The sequence below is a fragment of the Coregonus clupeaformis genome, unplaced genomic scaffold (assembly GCF_020615455.1).
Source record: "Coregonus clupeaformis isolate EN_2021a unplaced genomic scaffold, ASM2061545v1 scaf0156, whole genome shotgun sequence".
NCBI lineage: Eukaryota > Metazoa > Chordata > Actinopteri > Salmoniformes > Salmonidae > Coregonus > Coregonus clupeaformis.
The window spans coordinates 611090-632310 of NW_025533611.1; the positions used below are offsets into that span (position 1 = coordinate 611090).

The 21221-nt window shown below is 42.6% G+C and overlaps 1 long non-coding RNA gene and 1 pseudogene across 1 annotated transcript; both read right to left on the bottom strand.

Moving 5' to 3' along the window:
* Nucleotides 1-4261: 4261 nt before the first annotated feature.
* LOC123483862 lies at nt 4262-4717 on the bottom strand. The gene is made up of 3 exons (XR_006658323.1): nt 4633-4717; nt 4449-4511; nt 4262-4318 (listed from the first exon to the last, which is right to left on the bottom strand). It is a non-coding gene; the product is annotated as an uncharacterized LOC123483862 (long non-coding RNA).
* A 3728-nt stretch (nt 4718-8445) lies between these two features.
* On the bottom strand, nt 8446-15796 carry LOC123483855 (annotated as a pseudogene).
* Nucleotides 15797-21221: the final 5425 nt, after the last annotated feature.

Consider the following 21221-nt stretch of genomic DNA (forward strand, 5'->3'; position numbering starts at 1 on the left):
GTATTTGCGGTTCGGTATCTGAGTCTATATCAAGTCTTAGTCAATGTAACAACGGCGTCTCTGATAGGGATGGAGGGTAGTTTAGTAGGGGTCTCTGAGAGGGATGGAGGGTAGTTTAGTAGGAGGTCTCTGAGAGGGATGGAGGGTAGTTTAGTAGGGGGTCTCTGAGAGGGATGGAGGGTAGTTTAATAGGGGGTCTCTGAGAGGGATGGAGGGTAGTTTAGTAGGGGGTCTCTGAGAGGGATGGAGGGTAGTTTAGTAGGAGGTCTCTGAGAGGGATGGAGGGTAGTTTAGTAGGGGTCTCTGAAAGGGATGGAGGGTAGTTTAGTAGGAGGTCTCTGAGAGGGATGGAGGGTAGTTTAGTAGGGGTCTCTGAGAGGGATGGAGGGTAGTTTAGTAGGGGTCTCTGAGAGGGATGGAGGGTAGTTTAGTAGAGGGTCTCTGAGAGGGATGGAGGGTAGTTTAGTAGGGGTCTCTGAGAGGGATGGAGGGTAGTTTAGTAGGGGGTCTCTGAGAGGGATGGAGGGTAGTTTAGTAGGGGTCTCTGAGAGGGATGGAGGGTAGTTTAGTAGGGGGGTCTCTGAGAGGGATGGAGGGTAGTTTAGTAGGGGGTCTCTGAGAGGGATGGAGGGTAGTTTAGTAGGGGGTCTCTGAGAGGGATGGAGGGGTAGTTTAGTAGGAGGTCTCTGAGAGGGATGGAGGGTAGTTTAGTAGGGGGTCTCTGAGAGGGATGGAGGGTAGTTTAGTAGGAGGTCTCTGAGAGGGATGGAGGGTAGTTTAGTAGGGGGTCTCTGAGAGGGATGGAGGGTAGTTTAGTAGGAGGTCTCTGAGAGGGATGGAGGGTAGTTTAGTGGGAGGTCTCTGAGAGGGATGGAGGGTAGTTTAGTAGGGTAGTTTATCTCCTATTGTGCAGTACACTGTGTCTGGTTTGTTGACATTATTCCCAAAATATTTTTTATAGCTCTAATTCACTGTCTTACTTCTGTAGATCTCCATACAACCAGCTGGATGTGACAGAAGTTACTGAAATGTAGATTTTTTAATATGCCTCATCTTATTAATAATTAGATATACAGTATATATTAGAAAAATAATGATATACTCAGATGACTGACTGGTTGGTTGGTTGATGGAATAGTTGATTGATTGATTGGGTCCAATACAGGAAGTAAACTGAAAGTCCAATTCAATCAATGACTTCTCAAGTCAGTTCAATGGAAATGCACTATAGCAGATAATGGCACACCTTCCGGAGACATTTGAAACCCCACCTCTTTAAGGAATACCTGGGATAGGATAAAGTAATCCTTCTACCCCCCCCCCCAAAAAAAATTTGTAAAGTGGTTATCCCACTGGCTATAGGGTGAACGCACCAATTGGTGAGTCGCTCTGGATAAGAGCGTCTGCTAAATGACGTAAATGTGCCCTTGAGCAAGGCACTTAACCCTAATTGCTCCTGTAAGTCGCTCTGGATAAGAGCGTCTGCTAAATGACTAAAATGTAAATGTAAATGTAATGCATAAATATGGCAGAATTCAGATATGACATCATTATTTTAGCATTATCCACTGAGTTTTTAAATTAAGGCGCACGACATGGTTCAATGAAGCACAATCTACTTTTTGAAATTGCTGGCGTCTTGAAGCTAAAATTTATATTATGTATATTGTGCTAATGAACATACAAATAAATATTAATGGAGAGCTATGCAAAATACGCTGAACTTAGCCAAACAAAGAATGTGTGGTAAGTGCATGGAGGCCGCCATCTTTATGGACCTCCTCTATTGTCACATCTATTTTCTATGCAAACTTGCTAAATGTTAACAAAAGATCACTGGACAAATTAATGGAAACCTAGCTATGGAGAGGGATGGAGGGGTAATGTATCTCCTTTTGTCCAGTACACTGTCTGGTTTGTTGAAGTTATTCCAGTCTTTGTCCACTCGATGGCGTTGTGCTGCAGCTGGTTTCTATGCGGTGCTGTAGAAGACTATAGAAGACTGATGTAGGCTCTGCCTCAGAAGGGCTCTGTGGTTCCGTCCTCTCTTCTGGTGAAGTGTACTCTTTGTCTCCTGGATGGACTTCTTCTCCTCCTGCTACTGCTGGTACTGCTGCTCCTGGTCTCCCTGCAGTTTTGTGGATTGATGTCACCTTCAGAGATGGAAGAGGGCTGTGGTTCTGGCCTCTCACCTGCTGGAACATTCACTAGGCTGTCAGCTTCTAGAACAACAACCTGTTAGGAGATGAGAAATCACAATGTAAATTATCACTTTTTTTATCCTGTGAAAACATAGATAAATAATTGAAAGAGAGGATATCTGCAGTAGCTGTTCTTCTTTAGTGGATGGAGGTGTTTTGCCAGATATGATCCATCCTACAACAACTAACACACCAACGAAGAACACCCCAATAACACTGCCCACAATGGTTCCAACTGGTGATGCTGCAGTTTTCCCATCCTTCTCTTCGCTTCTTGTGATTGGTCAAAAGACCAATTAGTGGAAAAAATATCAAAATTGGTCTGTCTGTCTAAACACAGCCTTTGTGTAGAGAGAGAGTAGTTCACTGGGTTATAATCCACCCACTAAAATGTAAGAACAAAATAACTAACCAACAAACAATACAATACAAATCAATACGCAATACAATTGCTGTAGCTGCAGATAAGATCCATCATCATTACACCATATCATTGTTTAAAAAGCTGTTACAATAATACACAATTAAACCATGATTCAATAAAATATATTTGTTTTTGTAAAAAAACAAGAGAAAAATCCTTCATGTACAATGTGTTATTTTGTGTGTGCTTGTGTGTTTTTGTGTGTGTGTTTGTAAGTGCATGCATGTGTGTGTGTGTGTGTTTTTGTTTGCATGTATGTGTGTGCGTGTATGTTTGTGCATGGCTCTGTGTGTGTGTGTGTGTGTGTGCATAATCCATGTCCACAGGTTTCTCCTGCTCCTCCTCTGATGGTGTGTCCCTCCATCTCCCTCAAGGACCTGTAACATATCACCACACAAAGTTATTTATCCCTCCATCTCCCTCAAGGACCTGTAACATATCACCACACAAAGTTATTTATCCCTCCATCTCCCTCAAGGACCTGTAACATATCACCACACAAAGTGATTTATCCCTCCATCTCCCTCAAGGACCTGTAACATATCACCACACAAAGTTATTTATCCCTCCATCCCCCTCAAGGACCTGTAACATATCACCACACAAAGTTATGTATCCCTCTATCTCCCTCAAGGACCTGTAACATATCACCACACAAAGTTATTTATCCCTCCATCTCCCTCAAGGACCTGTAACTTATCACCACACAACATTTTTTTTTGGTATAATTTAAACAGGTAGAGTATACTTTGATATACTTTGGGCTCCCGAGTGGCGCAGCGGTCTAAGACACTGCATCTCAGTGCTTGAGGCGTCACTACAGACCCCCTGGTTCGATTCCAGGCTGTATCACAACCGGCTGTGATTGGGAGTCCCATAGGGCGGCGCACAATTGGCCCAGCGTCGTCCGGGTTTGACCGGTGTAGGCCGTCATTGTAAATAAGAATTTGTTCTTAACTGACTTGCCTAGTTAAATAAAGGAAAAATAAATATCAGAGCATTATTTTCATAAGTATAATACAGGTGCAGCATCTATACACAAAAAACTAATAATGTATGCACGCATGACTGTAAGTCGCTTTGGATAAAAGCGTCTGCTAAATGGCATATTATTAATTTGATCACTCTGCTGTTGCAGGAAATGTCCTGCACAGCAGGAAATGCAAACTCGTTATGTATTCAAGATCTAAAAAAGGCTTCTAAAGTTTGTAATTTCCACTAGAATTTCAGACTTGATTTTCCCTAACTACAAATGTATCAAGCCCTACAAAAATGTCCATTAATTATAATACATACAATACTTCAAATTTCCTTTTGCTGAAGGATTATTTTCTTTCTTTGAGAAACTGGTGAAATTAAGATCCTTCACCTGTATTAGTGTCAATAGCATATGGCTATTAGTCTTACCTGGGGCTGTGTGTGGCTACACTTGAGAAAAGACAATCTGCCGCTGGTGGGGTTGCTTTTACTGTAGGAGGACGAACATCTGCATAATACGATACTTATATAAAAAATCATATCCAGAATAATATCCAGAATAATATACAGCTATTCAATATGGGGTCAAAGAGGAGTGAGGTTCTGATAGGGGGAATATGGAGGGAGGGATGTCTAGTCTTACCTCTCTTCTTCTTGGCTTTGACCTTCTTTTGGAGGTCAACCTCAGCATAGGTCACATCAACAGGTCCAGCTGCTGCTGACAATGGACATTTACAGTCAACAAATGAAGGAATTAGCTTATTGCATATTCGACCTCTTCATCACAAACTCAGAAATTACGAATTAAGGTTTTAATGACTGCCAACCTGTAGAATGGGTCTTACCTGTGGCTTCCCCTGTCTTCACCTCAGAGTAGACAGGATTTTATTTTGGATAATCTCTCTTTACTGAGGAGGAGGAAGAGGAGCAGAGAACTTGTAAATATATGTATATATATGTACACATTGTAACTCATCTTAGATCCACTGCTACATTTCTTTCTCAATATATGTCACAGTTGAGAGTCACCTTTCTTTTTCTTGTCCAACTTGTTCAGTTGAATCTGGACGTAAGTCACATGACTTGGTCCAGCAGCAGAAGCACCAGCAGCATCTGAGACATAATACACAAACACCTCCACTTAGTCAAACTCTACATGTCATATTAAATGAAGACAAGCAGGCTACTACACATTCATACGGAAAACAGTACATTACACTACCATTATCATTTTTGTCTGAGGGATTGATCGTATCGTAGATCGAAAAAGAGAGAAATCTTAGTTATTTATCTTGGTTATTCCTCATCTTGCCTATGAACATATAGTATGATAACATGTTGTATACAAAGTGGATGTTGATGAGCCAGTGTATGAGGTTACAGAGAGAGGAGAGTGGTAGAGGTCTGGGCTGAGAGACTGACCATGCTGCTGATGTGTATACCCAGTATCAGGAGCCTGGCCCTGGGTAGATCCTTGGTCCTGTTGGGGGTCCTGGTTGGTGCTCTGGGGCTGAGGGGGCCTACAGGGAGAGAGATACTCAGCATAGGAAGCACAGAGAAGATGTTATACTGTACGTATCAATATAGTTGAGAGGAAGGTGTCGTCACCAGAATATTCTGTTGAACTAGAAACATTGTGTTATGTACTGAACTTTCTTCAAATATTTATATTATATTTAGACATTTCTCTCCTAAACATGTAATTGAATGTTTTGAATTAAATTAGAAATTGTAAATGTCTCACCTTTTGCTGTTTTGATATCTCCACAGCAGGACCAGGAGAATGACCAGTAGAACACCAGCAACAACCAGACCCACAACCACTCCTACTAGGACTGATGTAGAGGATCCAGGAGCTACGACTGGAGAGACTGGAGATACTGGAGAGAGAACAGCACAACACCATCAGACTCTGAGGCAGAAAATAAATGAAGTAGTTTAATTCCTGTATGTATCTGAGTCTGATGACTTGGAGATCAGAGATGATAAGAGAGGGATGAAATGTTTTACTCTGTTCTCCTCACACACGGTCAGGGAGAGCAGCTGATAAGCAGCAGTAAGGTACGGCTCACTGTGACATGTAAGGGTCTCAATCACAACCGTGCCCTGTTTTAAATGTGCACTCTGTAGGATTTATGCTAGATTTGCCTCTAGGGGCGCAAGTGAGACTAAATGCAATCATTGGACATAAGTGACCCTCCACACCCAGAAGTAAAAGTTTAGGAATTTCATATTTTGTACATTTCACTAGTTTAATAGCCTATTTATTATAGGCAAAACTGTTCTTTCAAATCATTTCAAAGTGTTGCTAATTTTTATCTCTACATTATTCAAATTTCATTGGCAGTTTTGTTTTTGTAAAATGTGTTATCTATTCACAAGACCTTCCTTTGTTTCTGTTCAAATGTCCAGAGCATCTCGTTGAGCCTAGTGTTCGTAAGGTCTTCAGCGTTTTGAAGGACGGCTACTGTGTGATGGCTCTTCAGTGCTCCTCTACAGTGAAGGACACCAGCTTTTCTTGGGAGCCAGAGGCTTTGTTTGACGTCTTACAGCCCCAACAGAAATGTCACCTTCATCTGTATTGCCAGCAACGGGCTCACTAACGCCTCTAGGGTTGTGAGGGAGACATGCCAAGGTACAGTCATTTCTAGGGCCAGGATTTATTTCTGTAACACATGACCTGACCAGGAAAAACTGGTGTATTCATGAACCTTTGGGCAGGGAATTCTTAGGCCAGCCAGCTATGCAGTAAGACAGGGAGGAATTATTGTAGATGCTGGTGAAGCTTGCGGTTTAATTTGTGAACAAAGTGAGGCATTATTTGTGTTCTTACCTTGTTACCACACTCTTTTGTTCTCTCCTATGTCCTCAGATGAACAGCCCAAACCTGACGTGGTGGTGGAGGGGGAGACCCGCGTCCCTGGGATCATAATGTTGCTCTTAGGATTTCTGTTCGGATGTCTTAACATATATTTTCAGAGGTGAGTGGGAGTTAAAAATTACAAAAAAAAAATCATATCTATCAAATTTCACAGTGTCTTGTGTATAAATAAACGCTCCCTTAATTTAAGTTCTAGCTGAAATGAAGACGTGTTACAACCTATATTTTGTGTGCTAGGTGCAAAATAGAAGATATCACTGACTGCCTTGTTTTATGTTTGTCATAGAGTCCTTCACATGCATTTACATTTTCGTCATTTAGCAGACGCTCTTATCCAGAGCGACTTACAAATTGGTGCATTCACCTTATGATAGCCAGTGGGACAACCACTTTACAATATATCACTTTTTTGGGGGTGGGGTAGGGGAGGGTAGAAGGATTACTTTTATCCTATCCCAGGTATTCCTTAAAGAGGTGGGGTTTCAAGTGTCTCCGGAAGGTGGTGAGTGACTCCGCTGTCCTGGCGTCGTGAGGGAGCTTGTTCCACCATTGGGGTGCCAGAGCAGCGAACAGTTTTGACTGGGGGTCACGCCAAGGTTCTTTGCACTCTGGGAGGAGGACACAACGGAGTTGTCAACCGTGATGGAGAGATCATGGAGCGGGCAGTCCTTCCCCGGGAGGAAGAGCAGCTCCGTCTTGCCGAGGTTCAGCTTGAGGTGGTGATCCGTCATCCACACTGATATGTCTGCCAGACATGCAGAGATGCGATTCGCCACCTGGTTATCAATCAGGTTCAACAAGTAAGCAGCTTTACTTTAGAAACAACTTCCTCCTGTGCACAGACATCAAACAGCTCAACGTCCAGTTTTGATTTACGTTTGGTTGAGTTGTCAACTAATGTGAATTCAATGTGAAATCAACCCCAAAAAATCAATATGTCATTGGATTTAGGTCTAAGGTTGGTGGAAAAAATATGAAATGCCTTTACATTACAGATTTTTTTCAAATCCAATCACTTTTCCACGTTGCTTCAATCTCCTCACATAGATTGTTTTGGTTGAAATGACGTGAAAACAATGTTGATTCAACCAGTGTTTGACTGTTTGACCAGTGGGTATGTACATCAAATGTCTATACCAAGGTTTGTTGGTATTTTTTGGTGTTTTTACAGGCGTCGAAGCATCAACCAGGTCGGTACTACACTTTCGGGATAAAAAAAAAACTCCAGCCTACCTATAGAAAGGAGCTGAACATCGTAGTCGACAAAGTGCCTGAAGAAGAGCACCTGCCCTGACTGACATTTCTCCCTGGCTCCCCCACTCAAGCTACTGCCTATACATACTGCCTCAATGCCTTATCATCTGAAGCTGTTGAATCCAATCGCCCAAGAATCTGCCAGATCCTTTTGTTTTTGTGATAGTTTTTTTTAAAGTTCTTAAATGAAAGCGCTTTATAAAATACATATATTATTATTATTATTATTATTATGTAATGAAGAGGATAGTACACCTGAAATACAAAAATGTAATTTATGTTGTAATTCATGTTTTTCTATCACTTGAAGGTAGCCTTTCTCAAATACTGCACTTTTGTGACTGTGAGTCATTATATGATCTCTGCGTTATGATTTCTACAAATCATTATATTTATTAGGATGTTCTCTCCTTTTTCTCAATATGTAAAGACAGTATTATTGTTTTAAGGTCTATTCATTGTCTGATTTCACACAATAACAAAATATAGTTTGAGCATATTTTGAATTGATGGGAATGTGGCCTATGTGATTTCTACAAAGCATGTCTGTGGAATGTAAAACTTTTTACTGTACAATACACATCTAAACTACAATACATACAAACAAATTGTTTTCAACTCTTGTAGAGTCCCACAGAATCACCGGTAATCTTTAAGAATGTAGTTTTGTATTGCTATTAGTTGTTATTACGCAAATATAACACTTAATGCAACAATAGAATGCAATAGAACCTAGGAAATAGTTATGTAACTCTGAATATCTTGAAAATAACAAGTTGTACTACATAATGATCATGAACAGACGAAGATTCTAGTTCTGAACAAGTAAGCAAAACAAAACAGAAATGTGCAGGTCGTGATGAAATGAAACAGTAACATCTATGTACAGAAGGTACACATGAAGGATGCTGAGGATGCAGAGGGTTCTATATCTATAGATGCCCAGATTATGACCACATCCTGTTCAGCTCACAGTACTTCCTGGTTGGAAGAAGAAGGGGCTTCTGGCTGGCGTCCAAATGTGATCTTGTCATACAGAGTCTGCGGCTAAATGTGACAGGCAACCAAGAAGAAACTGTTTCAGCATTATGAAATGTAGACAATTTCCAAGTAGACTACATAGTCTCCTATTCACACAGAGACTGTTTTATTTTATTTATGTTCAAAGATATCAGGTATGACCATTCATGTCTCGCGCTCACCGTGTTCAGTCTTGGGACAGCCAGATCACCTACGGTCTCATAGATGTACATTGCCTGACTGTTTGATCTTGTCTGGAATATATACAGAAAAAGGTACTTAAACCTATAAACAAAATGGATGAACATTGCACAAAAACACTGCCTATCAGCAATTACAGTACACAGTATAGCGGAATACAGTACACATACATGGGTCGTTCCATGAAAACAGTGCTTGGACATCCCAGTCTCCATAGTAACCACTTTATACATATAATCCAGAGGAACATCCCTTTGATATTTTATGTATAAATTGTACATTTTAATTTTGAAAGCCTGTTATATTACATGATGTGCCCTTTAGACCACGTGGAGAATTGAATAAATCAGATTTTCGATCAGAGGCAGTAGGGATGACCAGGGATGTTCTGTTGATATGTGTGTGAATTGGACCATTTTCCTGTCCTGCTAAACATTCAAAATGTAATGAATACTTTTGGGTGTCAGGGATGTGTATGGAGTAAAAAGTACATTATTTTCTTTAGGAATGTAGCGGAGTAAAAGTAAAAGTTGTCATAAATATAAATAGTAAAGTAAAGTACAGATACCCAAAATGACTACTTAAGTAGTACTTTAAAATATTTTTACTTAAGTACTTTACACCTCTGCTGTGTCCATATTGTCTGTGAGTTTCTAGTGGATAGACCATATGGTTCAAGATAAACTAGCCTAATTAATTTTTAAAAGCATCTAATCAACAATGGCCATATTTTCAATTGACTCTGTAACTCTTCCAGCTATTAACTTTTTTTCACAAGTGCCACCAGTTTGACCCCACATTTTTTTAAAACAAATATAAAGGATATTTATGCTAAAACCCTCATATAAAACATTGTTTTGATTTTTGATTTTTTTTCAAAGCTTTGTGATTCAATTTAATTATTTTTAAATCATCTTATTTAGTTATTTCATATATTTTACGTGATAAGCCACACAGAGGGCCAGAGATAATTACAGACACCTGTGATCATCTGAAATACCAAAAGGGGCTCTAGTTGTCTAGTGATAAATTACATACAATTCTTGAAAGTTACCAAAATGCTGGTAGTTTACTGCATACTTACATCTTTCATTCTTGTGTTGTCAGTTAGATCTGCTGTTTATGACAAGAACATAATATCAACCAATCAGATAGATACTAAACAGGATATCCACAAACATACCCAATAATTAATACATTACACACTTCTGAGGTTTCACACTCGCTTTCCGATTTCCATAATATCCCTAAGCCCAACATTTTGAACAAAATATCTAATTATGCTTATGCCACATCATAAACATCCTAAGAATACATCCAGAGGCTAAAATGTCCCTTTAAGTATAGATGAGGCCCCTATGCTGTACAAACCCGTGTTACAGCGGCCCCTGCAGTAATACACTGCCACAGCTACAGTGAGGATCAGCACCACAGCGCCTCCTACTGGTACCCAGATGTAGATCCTATTCCAGGCCAGCCATGTATCATACTCTATAACACAGATGTGATTAGACTGGTGTTTCTTAAACCTGGTCATGGAGACCCAAAGGAGTCCACGTTTTCTTTTTTGCCCTAGCACTAACACACCTGATTCCACTAATCAACTCATCATCATACCTTAGTGGAATCAAGCGTGTAGTGTTAGGACAACAACTAAATTGTGCCCCCCTTTGGGTCCCCAGGACCAGGACTAAGAAACACTGGATTAGACCAGTGGTTCCCAACTCCAGTCCTCTAGTACCCCCAACAGCAAACATTTTTTGTTGTAGTCCCAGACCAAAAATAAAACCTGAATTAACTCAATGAGGGCCTGATGATTAATGACAAGTAGAATCATGTGTGCTTGTCCCGGGCTACAATAAAAATTTGTACTGTTGGGGGTACTGGAGGACTGGAGCTGGGAACAACTGGATTAGACTCTGCAATATGCTAAAGCCTACAGTGTTCTATATTATATCTACTCAATGTAATCACATGTATTACATAATACTGTATATTATATCTCCCCAATGTAATCACATGTATTACATAATACTGTATATTATATTTGACAACATAAGCACAGAAGCACACTGTATGAAAAGTGTATGGAGTGGATTATTATGATATCTGGTTACCTGGGGTTGTTGTGTCATTACTACACTTTACTGTTGTAGATGCAGATTTCCAACTGACTGAGTCGGAGGCGTTGCAGGTTACACTGATGTCTCCGTCTGCTGGTGACAAAGAGAAGTGTATCTGCTGGTCGTCCCTGTACGTCTCATTCCCTCTCTCCCAGGTGTAGGAGAGGTTGGAGCAGACTGACACGTTGCACAGCAGCCACACTGAACAGGACTGGTTGGCCAATAGCTTCATCTTCTTCTGGATCGCCACCTTGGATATAGGCTCTGAGAGAGAGAGAGAACGAGAGAGAGAGAGAGAGACAGAGAGAGAACAGAGAGAGAAACACAGAGATAGAGAGAGAGAGAGAGAGGGAGAAAGAGAGAGAGTGAGAAACAGAGAGAGAGAGAGCGAGAGAGAGCAAGAGAGAGAGAGAAACAGAGAGAGAGAGAGAGAGAGAGAGAGAGAGTAAGAGAGAGAGAGACAGAGAGAGAAAGAGAGAGAGAAACACAGAGATAGAGAGAGAGAGAGAGACAAGAGAGAGAGAAACAGAGAGAGAGAGAGAGAGAGAGAGAGCAGAGAGAGAGAGAGAGAGAGAGAGAGAGAGAGAGAGAGAGAGAGAGAGAGAGAGAGAGAGAGAGAGAGAGAGAGAATCATTCTAAATGGACCATACCTTCAGGAGATAGACAATACAGGATACAACTTTGTAATAACACAAAGCAGCATACCATGGATCTGAAGATGGATGGTCATGGTTGGAATCTGGTGTCCTTCGTTTGATGCGGCAGAAACTAGAAATTCCCCTGAGTCTTACAGTGTCAGTTCTCTGATTGTTAAACTGAAGTTATTGTCGTTCATCTCTAGTCTCCCCTCAAACTGTGATCTTGGTAAGGTAAAGTTATCTTCAAATTCTGCAATGACCATTTTGTTATACTTCCACTCCATTGACTTTAAATCTTTCTTTCTAAGCCTGAGGGCAGCTCCACTGAGTCCCCCACTCCTTTGTTGAACAACATAGAAATACCCACACCTGAAACACACAAATACACAACATGACATTCTGACATCAATCAATGGTTACACTTACACTACAGGGCTGTTATTACTGTGTATTTATTATTCATGTAAGTACAGTGTAGAAAGTATTGTAGTTACTCATTGTTACACTGTACACAGTGTACCTACAGTGTGCCTACACAAATAATTACACAATAATACACTGCAATGTAAAGTGTTACCCCATCAATGAATAGATAATAATGGATTTAATTTAAATAGCACTTTTCCAGGTTTCATTTATACTGTATGACATTTTCAATATCCACATTTAACATATCTTTACATATTTGAGTGTGTGGGTCCTATACTTTAGTTTATTAAAGTCCACTCCTCCCCCACATTCAGCAGAACAGGTTGAGATTACAGGACAAGAGAAGTAGGGGTGGATCTTTATCAATAAATGCTCCTTGGCTCACGTCTAAGTACAAATCAACTATGTGGAAATGCAAACACTTTGGATCCATGAAAAGCTCTATATAAAAAACACGTATTGTTATTATTATTAATATTATTACTACTATTACTAGTATTATTATTATTATTATTATTATTATTATTATTATTATTATTATTATTATTATTATTATTGTTATTGTTATTATTATTATTATTATTATTATTATTATTATTATTATTATTATTATTATTATTATTATTATTACTATTAAATATATATATATATATATATTTATATATTTGTATATACTATTATTACTATTATTTTTATTGTTACTATTATTTTTATTATTACTAATATTACTATAATTACTATTATTATTATTATTATTATTATTATTATTATTATTATTATTATTATTATTATTATTATTATTATTACATAATGTTTTTACTATGTAATTATGCACCAGAAATGCATCATACACTCCATGGTTAACAATCAATGATGTATTATTAACCTTTAAAACATTTCTTCTTTCATTAATTATGAAAAAAAGAATGCAGTTTTCAATGACGCAAACTTTAATATGTAGGACATAATAGCAGTTGTTCTTGTCCTGCAGACAAGTTATTTGGTCACACTTTATTTGGATAGTACCATATATAGTGCATTCGGAATGTATTCAGACCGCATGACTTTTTTCACATTTTGTTACGTTACAGCCTTATTCTAAAATTGGTTCAATTATTATTTGTCCCTCATCAATCTACACACAATACCCCATAATGACAAAGCAAAAACAGGTTTTTAGAAATGTGTACAAATTAATTAAAATTTAAAATCTGAAATATCACATTTACATAAGTTTTCAGACCCTTTACTCAGTACTTTGTTGAAGCACCTTTGGCAGCGATTACAGCCTCAAATCTTCTTAGGTATGATGCTACAAGCTTGGCACACCTGTATTTGGGGAGTTTCTCCATTCTTCTCTGCAGATCCTCAGTTTGGATGGAGAGCGTCACTGCACAGCTATATTCAGGTCTCTCCAGAGATGTTAGATCCGGTTCAAGTCTGGACTCTGGCTGGGCCACTCAAGGACATTCAGAGACTTGTCCCAAAGCCAATCTTGCGTTGTCTTGGCTGTGTGCTTAGGGTTGTTGTCCTGTTGGAAGGTGAACCGTCGCCCCAGTCTGAGGTCCTGAGCGCTCTGGAGCAGGTTTTCATCAATGACCTCTTTGTACTTTGCAGCGTTCATCTTTCCTTCGATCCTGACTAATCTCCCAGTCCTTGCCGCTGAAAAAAAACAACATAGCATGATGCTGACACCAACATGCTTCACTATAGGGATGGTGCCAGGTTTCTTCCAGATGTGACGCTTGGCATTCAGGCCAAAAAGTTCAATCTTGGTTTCATCAGACCAGAGAATCTTGTTTCTCATGGTCTGAGAGTACTTTAGGTTCCTTTTGGCAAACTCCAAGCGGGCTGTCTTGTGCCTTTTACTGAGGAGTGGCTTCCATCTGGCCACTCTACCATAAAGGCCTTATTGGTAGAGTGCTGCAGAGATGGTTGTCCTTATGGAAGTTTCGCCCATCTCCACAGAATAACTCTGGAGCTCTGTCAGAGTGACCATCGGGTTCTCAGTCACCTCACTGACCAAGACCCTTCTCCCCTGATTGCTCAGTTTGGCCGGGCGGCCAGCTCTAGGAAGAGTCTTGATGGTTCCAAACTTCTTCCATTTAAGAATGATCGAGGCCGCTGTGTTCTTGGGGACCTTCATTGCTGCAGAAATGTTTTGGTAACATTCCACAGATCTGTGCCTCGACACAATCCTGTCTCGGAGCTCTACGGACAATTCCTTTGACCTCATGGCTTGGTTTTTGCTCTGACATGCACTGTCAACTGTGGGACCTTATATAGAGACAGGTGTGTGCCTTTCCAAATCATGTCAAATCAATTGAATTTACCGCAGGTGGACTCCAATCAAGTTGTAAATACATCTCATGGATTATCGATGGAAAAAGGATGCACCTGAATATAATTTTGATTCTCTTAGCATAGGTTCTGAATACTTAGGGTTGTTGTCCTGTTGGAAGGTGAACCGTCGCCCCCAGTCTGAGGTCCTGTAAGGTATCTGTTTTTTCATTTTTAAAACATTTGCAAAAATTTCTAAAAACCTGTTTTCGCATTGTTATAATGGGGTATTGTATGTAGATTGATGAGACTTTGTATTTATTGATTCCATTTTAGAGTAGGGGTGTAACCTAACAGAATGTGGAAAAAGGGAGGTGGTCTGAATACTTTCCGAATGCACTGTAGATGATCTACAGATGGTCATACTATCAACAAACTATCTGTTGAAAAACAACTGCTTGCTAAGTTCAAGTTAAGGTTAGGTTTAGAATAATGGTTAGGGTAAAGGTTAAGGATAGGATAAGGGTTAAAGTTAGAGTTAGGGCTAGGGTTAGGGTTAGTAGATAGTTAGTGGAAATGTTGCTGACAGTTATTGAACATCTACAAACCATCTACAAACTACCTACTTGGGACTATCCAAATAAAGTGATAGCGAGTTATTTTTGTAAGGGACGCCTTAAAAACATTGGATACAATCCAGTATCACCTTAAATTTAATGAATGACATGCATCTAGAACATGATCGTAAGATCTCCTGCTTTCCAGAGGCACTGCAAAAGCTATTGATCCAACCACACCATCACAGACGGAATGTGTTTCATAAAATAATGCATTTTCAAAACACCATATATGTTTGTCTGAATATAGTCAGAGGTGTTATCACACAGTAATAAAGTAAATGTTTTGATATATCCAACCAATCACTGACAAGGCACTTCCCATTCAACACACACCATGTACAAAACAACAAGGAAGTTAACCGTTGAACAGTTTTCCTAACTTTATTATGCAAGCAAGTACATGTAATAGATACAAAACATGAACAGGAGAAAGTAAAGAATCCATACAATACTAACCATAGTGGAGGATAGAGAGTAGGAGTATTCCCTGTTTGGAGAAGCAGGAGAGGGGACCACCAGACATCTCTGTTAGGTGCTGTGTGTCTGTTTCCTCTGGCTGTACGTCCTCCCTATCTCTCTGTGACTGACTGGTAGCTAGCTAGACTCACCAAAACACACAGAGAAGAGAGAGAGAGTAGAGAAGGGAGAGAAGAGACTTATTTTGATGAGAGCTGCTGTTCTAAAAAAGACTGCCTGTATGTTAGTTGAAAAGGAAGTCACAATCTATAGTCGTTCTCTGAAAATACCCCTTCACTCAGCTTGAGAGTTAGACAATGAGGAGTGCGTGTTTGGGGTCTGTTACTGCGGTGATCAGGCTGATGGTATCAGAACGGTATGTGTGTGTATTTTCATATAGGCATCGTATGCCTGCAGAAGGGTTTGCATGAGTTATCCTGCATGCTCATTGTTCAGTGTGTTTTTTTGTGAGGAAGTGGGTCCTAGCTTACTGACAAAGGCCCCCTTCTACGTTTCATGTAACATCTTGTGTCACTTCCTGTCTGGTGGTCTCCGTGACACAGACACAGTCTGTCTGTCTGTCTGTCTGTCTGTCTGACCACATAGATATAAACACAGACACAGAAACCCCCCTAACTGGAACAGTGATGCCATTAGTAATTAAGACCTTGTCTGTAGGATGGTGAGAATATGAGCAAGACCTGGTCAGGTAGTTTACACGTGGAATGTAGCACAGTAATGGAATAGGGTTGTGGGTTCGATTCCCTCGGGGGACCATTATGAAAAAGTATGGAAATCTATGCTTACTTGAACGACCTCTTTCCAATTTCCAATCACATTTCAGTTTTAAAAACACACAAGACATTTGTGTGTGTTGGTTGTAGAACTACAGCAGGTTAATGTTAAAGTATATGTTAGGCCTACTGCTGCTAGGTAGCTCTCTCTCTGCTCTCCCCCTCCCCTCTGTCTGTCCTTGATTGCAGGAGTGAAGTCTGGTGTGCGGGAGTCAGGGTTCCAGCTGCAGCTCATTCACCATAATCACCTCAGCCTTTAAGACCCGGTCAAACTTTCCACTCATCGTCAGATCATAGTCAAGACAACCATATATTTGGAACCTGACTCCTGCCTCCGCTTCACTCCTGCCACCACCATCCTGCTCTCCACTATCGGGCCTCTCCTTTGGACTCACCACGGACACTAGGACATTACGGTACCACACCTGCCCTGACCTGGATCTGTACCCTCCCTGTAACCTGGACTTGCTCTTCCCCATTTATTGGAAACCTGGACTATTGAACATTATAATAAACCTGTTAAAACTTCTCTGGCTTGGTGTACTTGTCTGCATTTGGGTTCTATCCAGTTAAATCATAACATTATGATCTGACCAACATGAACCCAGCAGACAGTAGCTCGGATACCACCCCAGAGTGCACTCAAATTTGGACTGCCATAGCCAATCAGGGCATTCTACTTGGCCAACATGATACCCTGTTTAAGACGATTGCTGAGGACAGTCAGGTGCTGCTTAATCAGGTTCAATTACTCACCAATCAAGTGTCTGTCCTTACTACCCCTTCAGCCCAGATCAGAGAGCCTTTTGTTCCTGCTCCAGAGCGCTATGACGGGAACATGGGAACCTGTGGCGATTTTTGACTCAATGCTCGTTAGTGTTTGAACAACAGCCCCTCACCTACGCCTCAGAAAGAGCCCGTATTGCCTACCTTATCAACTCTACTAGCGGTTCCGCTCGTGCCTGGGGATCCGCGGTCTGGGAGAGTCAGTCGGACATTTGCAACGCTTACGTGGCCTTCACCACGGAGATGAGGAAGGTTTTGACCACCCCGTCACGAGGCAAGGAGGCTGCGAAACGGTTGTTTTCTCTTCGGCAGGGGGCTCGTAGTGTGGCGGAGATGGCAGTGGAGTTTCGGACTTTAGCAGCAGTGAGTGGTTGGAATGACGAGGGCATTACAAGGAGTGTTCATCAATGCTTTGTCTGAGACTTTAAAAGATGAATTGGTGTCATATGATGAATCGCCTACGCTGGATAATCTTATTTCACTCACTATCAGGTTGGATAATCGGATTCGGGAGCGCCGCCGGGAGAGGAGTGTTAGTTCCAAGCAACCTGTCTGTCATCAACAAACTCCTCCCTGCATCGTCCCTACGGAGAGAGCCGTGTCTTCCCGAGTCGATACGAGGAGCACTGAACCTGAAGCCATGGAGGTGGGTCGTGCACGGTTGTCCTCAGAGGAGCGTGCACGTCGTATTCAGGCTCGGGTCTGCCTGTATTGTGGAGAAGCTGGTCATTTCGTTCCTTCCTGCCCAGTTCGTCCGGGAAAAGGGCCGGCTCATCATTTATGGGAGAAGTTTTGGTGAGCCGAGCAGCGGATTCTTCCTCTTCTCCCCGCATTCTGCTCCAGGCATCCCTCCAGTGGCAGTCCCAGAATTTCTCTGTTAGTGCGCTGATTGACTCTGGTGCCGACGAAAGCTTTTGGATAGAGAGTGGGCTCAACAAATGGATTTGGAGACTGTTCCTATGGACTGTCCGCTGCAGGCTAAGGGTCTAAATGGACAATTGTTGACCCGCATTACCCATCAGACTGTTCCTGTTTGTCTTAGAGTGTCGGGAAATCATCAGGAGAACATTCAATTCCATATTATCGACTGCCCACAGACTCCCCTGGTCCTTGGTATCCCCTGGCTCATAAAACACAATCCACACATTGATTGGGTGACAGGTAGCATTGTTTCATGGAGCACATTTTGTCATGTGAATTGTTTGTGTTCTGCTCAGACTCCTGCCAGTACTGTGCCTCAACCTCCACTGGAGTCCATGGATCTTTCTGCTGTTCCTGACGTGTATCATGACCTGGCATCCGTTTTCTGCAAACACAGAGCTACTTCTCTTCCTCCTCACCGGCCTTACGACTGCGCCATTGACCTCCAGCCAGGAGCCCCGCTCCCCAGCAGTCGCCTGTACAATCTCTCCCGGCCGGAGACGGAGGCTATGGAGAACTACATTCGGGACTCCTTGGCGGCAGGTATTGTGCGTCCTTCCTCGTCACCTGTAGGAGCGGGATTCTTTTTTGTTGCTAAGAAGGATAAGACCCTCAGACCCTGTATTGATTACCGTGGACTTAACAACATCACCATTAAGAACAAGTATTCTCTGCCTTTGATTAATTCTGCTTTTCCCCTCCTTCATGGTGCTACCATCTTTACGAAACTGGATCTACGAAATGCGTATCACCTGGTGCGCATTCGTAAGGGGTGATGAATGGAAGACTGCCTTCAACACACCCTTGGGACATTTTGAGTATCGGGTTATGCCTTTTGGGTTGTCTAATGCCCCTGCTGTTTTTCAGGCACTAGTCAATGATGTCCTTCGGGACATGTTGAATCGGTTTGTTTTTGTCTATCTGGATGATATCTTGATTTTCTCAGAGTCCTCCCAGGAACATGAACTGCATGTGCGCCAGGTGTTGCAAAGGTTGTTGGAGAACAAACTGTTTGTGAAGATGGAGAAATGTGAATTTCATGTGTCTGAGACCTCTTTTTTGGGTTACATCATAGCTCAGGGGGAGCTGCGGATGGACCCAGCTAAGATCTCTGCTGTCACGGACTGGCCAGCTCCCTCTACCCGCAAACAACTTCAACGATTCCTGGGGTTTGCGAACTTCTATAGGAGGTTCATCAAGGACTACAGCCGCATTGCGGCGCCACTCACCGCTCTCACCTCCATCTCACGACCGTTCGCTTGGAATGAAGGGGCCGAATCAGCGTTCGAAGAACTGAAACATCGCTTCGCCTCGGCTCCCATTCTGATGCAGCCGGACCCCGACCGCCAGTTTGTCGTGGAGGTGGATGCATCCGACACTGGGGTAGGTGCAGTGTTGTCACAACGTTCTCCTGAAGATAACAAACTGCATCCCTGTGCTTTTCTCTCAAGGAAACTTTCTCAGGCAGAGAGGAATTATGATGTTGGAAATCGTGAACTGCTCGCCGTTAAGCTGGCTCTCGAGGAGTGGCGGCATTGGTTGGAGGGGGCGGAACAACCCTTCATCGTTTGGACGGATCATAAGATCTGGCTTACCTCCAGTCAGCGAAGCAGCTCAACCCCCGTCAAGCCAGGTGGGCACTATTTTTTTGGGAGATTCAATTTTTTCTCTGTCTTACCGTCCTGGGTCACGCAACGTCAAGCCTGACGCCCTGTCTCGTGTTCATTCGGCTGTTGATACTGGTAGTAACCCTGAACCCATTTTGCCTCCTACCTGCAGTATTGCAGTCATCACATGTGACATCGAGGGGATTGTTAGACAGGCTCAACATCATCAAGCTGACCCTGGGAGGGGTCCTCCTAACCGGATGTTTGTCCCTGAGTCTGCTCGCTCCCAGGTACTTCAGTGGGCTCACTCGTCTCCCCTTACCTGTCACCCTGGAGTTTCGCGGACCCTTGACTTTGTGCGACGGAAGTTCTGGTGGGCCACGATGGAGGCGGACACTCGAGCCTTCATTGCTGCTTGTACGGTATGTGCACGAAGTAAAAACTCCACCCAGGCCAGCGCTGGTCATCTACGACCTCTACCTATACCCAGCCGGCCCTGGTCGCATATCGCTATGGATTTTGTCACTGGACTTCCCCCTCATCTGGTAAGACTGTCATTCTTACGGTGATTGATCGTTTTTCTAAGTTCGCTCATTTTTTGGCCCTACCTAAACTGCCCACTGCCAGAGAGACGGCTGATATTTTGGTTGAACATGTGTTCCGCTCTCATGGTCTACCCACGGATATTGTCTCTGACAGGGGTCCCCAGTTTGTCTCCCAGGTGTGGAAAGCTTTCTGTAAAGCTTTGGGCATTACATCCAGCCTGTCCTCTGGATATCACCCCCAGACCAACGGGCAAGCCGAGAGAGCGAACCAGGAGATGGAGACCGCACTTCGCTGTGTCACTGGGTCTAACCCTGGGTCATGGAGCTCCATGCTCCCCTGGGTGGAATATGCTCATAACACCTTGACTAACGCTTCCTCTGGTTTGTCTCCTTTTCTGTGTGCTCTGGGTTATCAACCTCCCCTGTTCCCTTCCCAAGAGAGGGAACTTGCGGTACCCTCGGTGCAGTCCCACATGCGCCGCTGCTGCAAGGTCTGGAGGAAGGCCAGGGTAGCTCTGTCCCGAGCTTCGCGTACATGCAGAGGCAAGCCAACCGTCACCGGTCCCAGGCTCCCGGTTACTCTCCTGGTCAAGAGGTATGGCTGAAGTCACGGGACCTTCCATTGAAGGTGGAGTCGAAGAAGATGGCGCCTCGTTTTATAGGACCGTTCAAGATACTGTCTATTGTTAACCCCTGCGCGGTTAAGCTACAGCTTCCTGCCTCCTACGGGTTCATTCCACCTTTCATGTTTCCCAGATTAAGCCTGTGTCGGTTAGCCCTTTGTGCCCGCCCTCTCGTCCCCTCCTCCGCCCAAGATCGTGGGTGGGGGTCCGGTCTACACTGTCCGGCGACTTCTGGATGTTCGCCGCGGGTCGTGGTTTCCAGTACCTGGTGGATTGGGAGGGTTATGGTCCTGAGGAACGTTCCTGGGTGCCCAGGAGCTTCATTGTGGATCCTGCTCTGGTTCGTGAGTTTCATAGGTTACATCCTGATAAACCCTGTCGGCCGCCAGGTGGCGTCCGTAGAGGGGGGTACTGTTAGGCCTACTGCTGCTAGGTAGCCT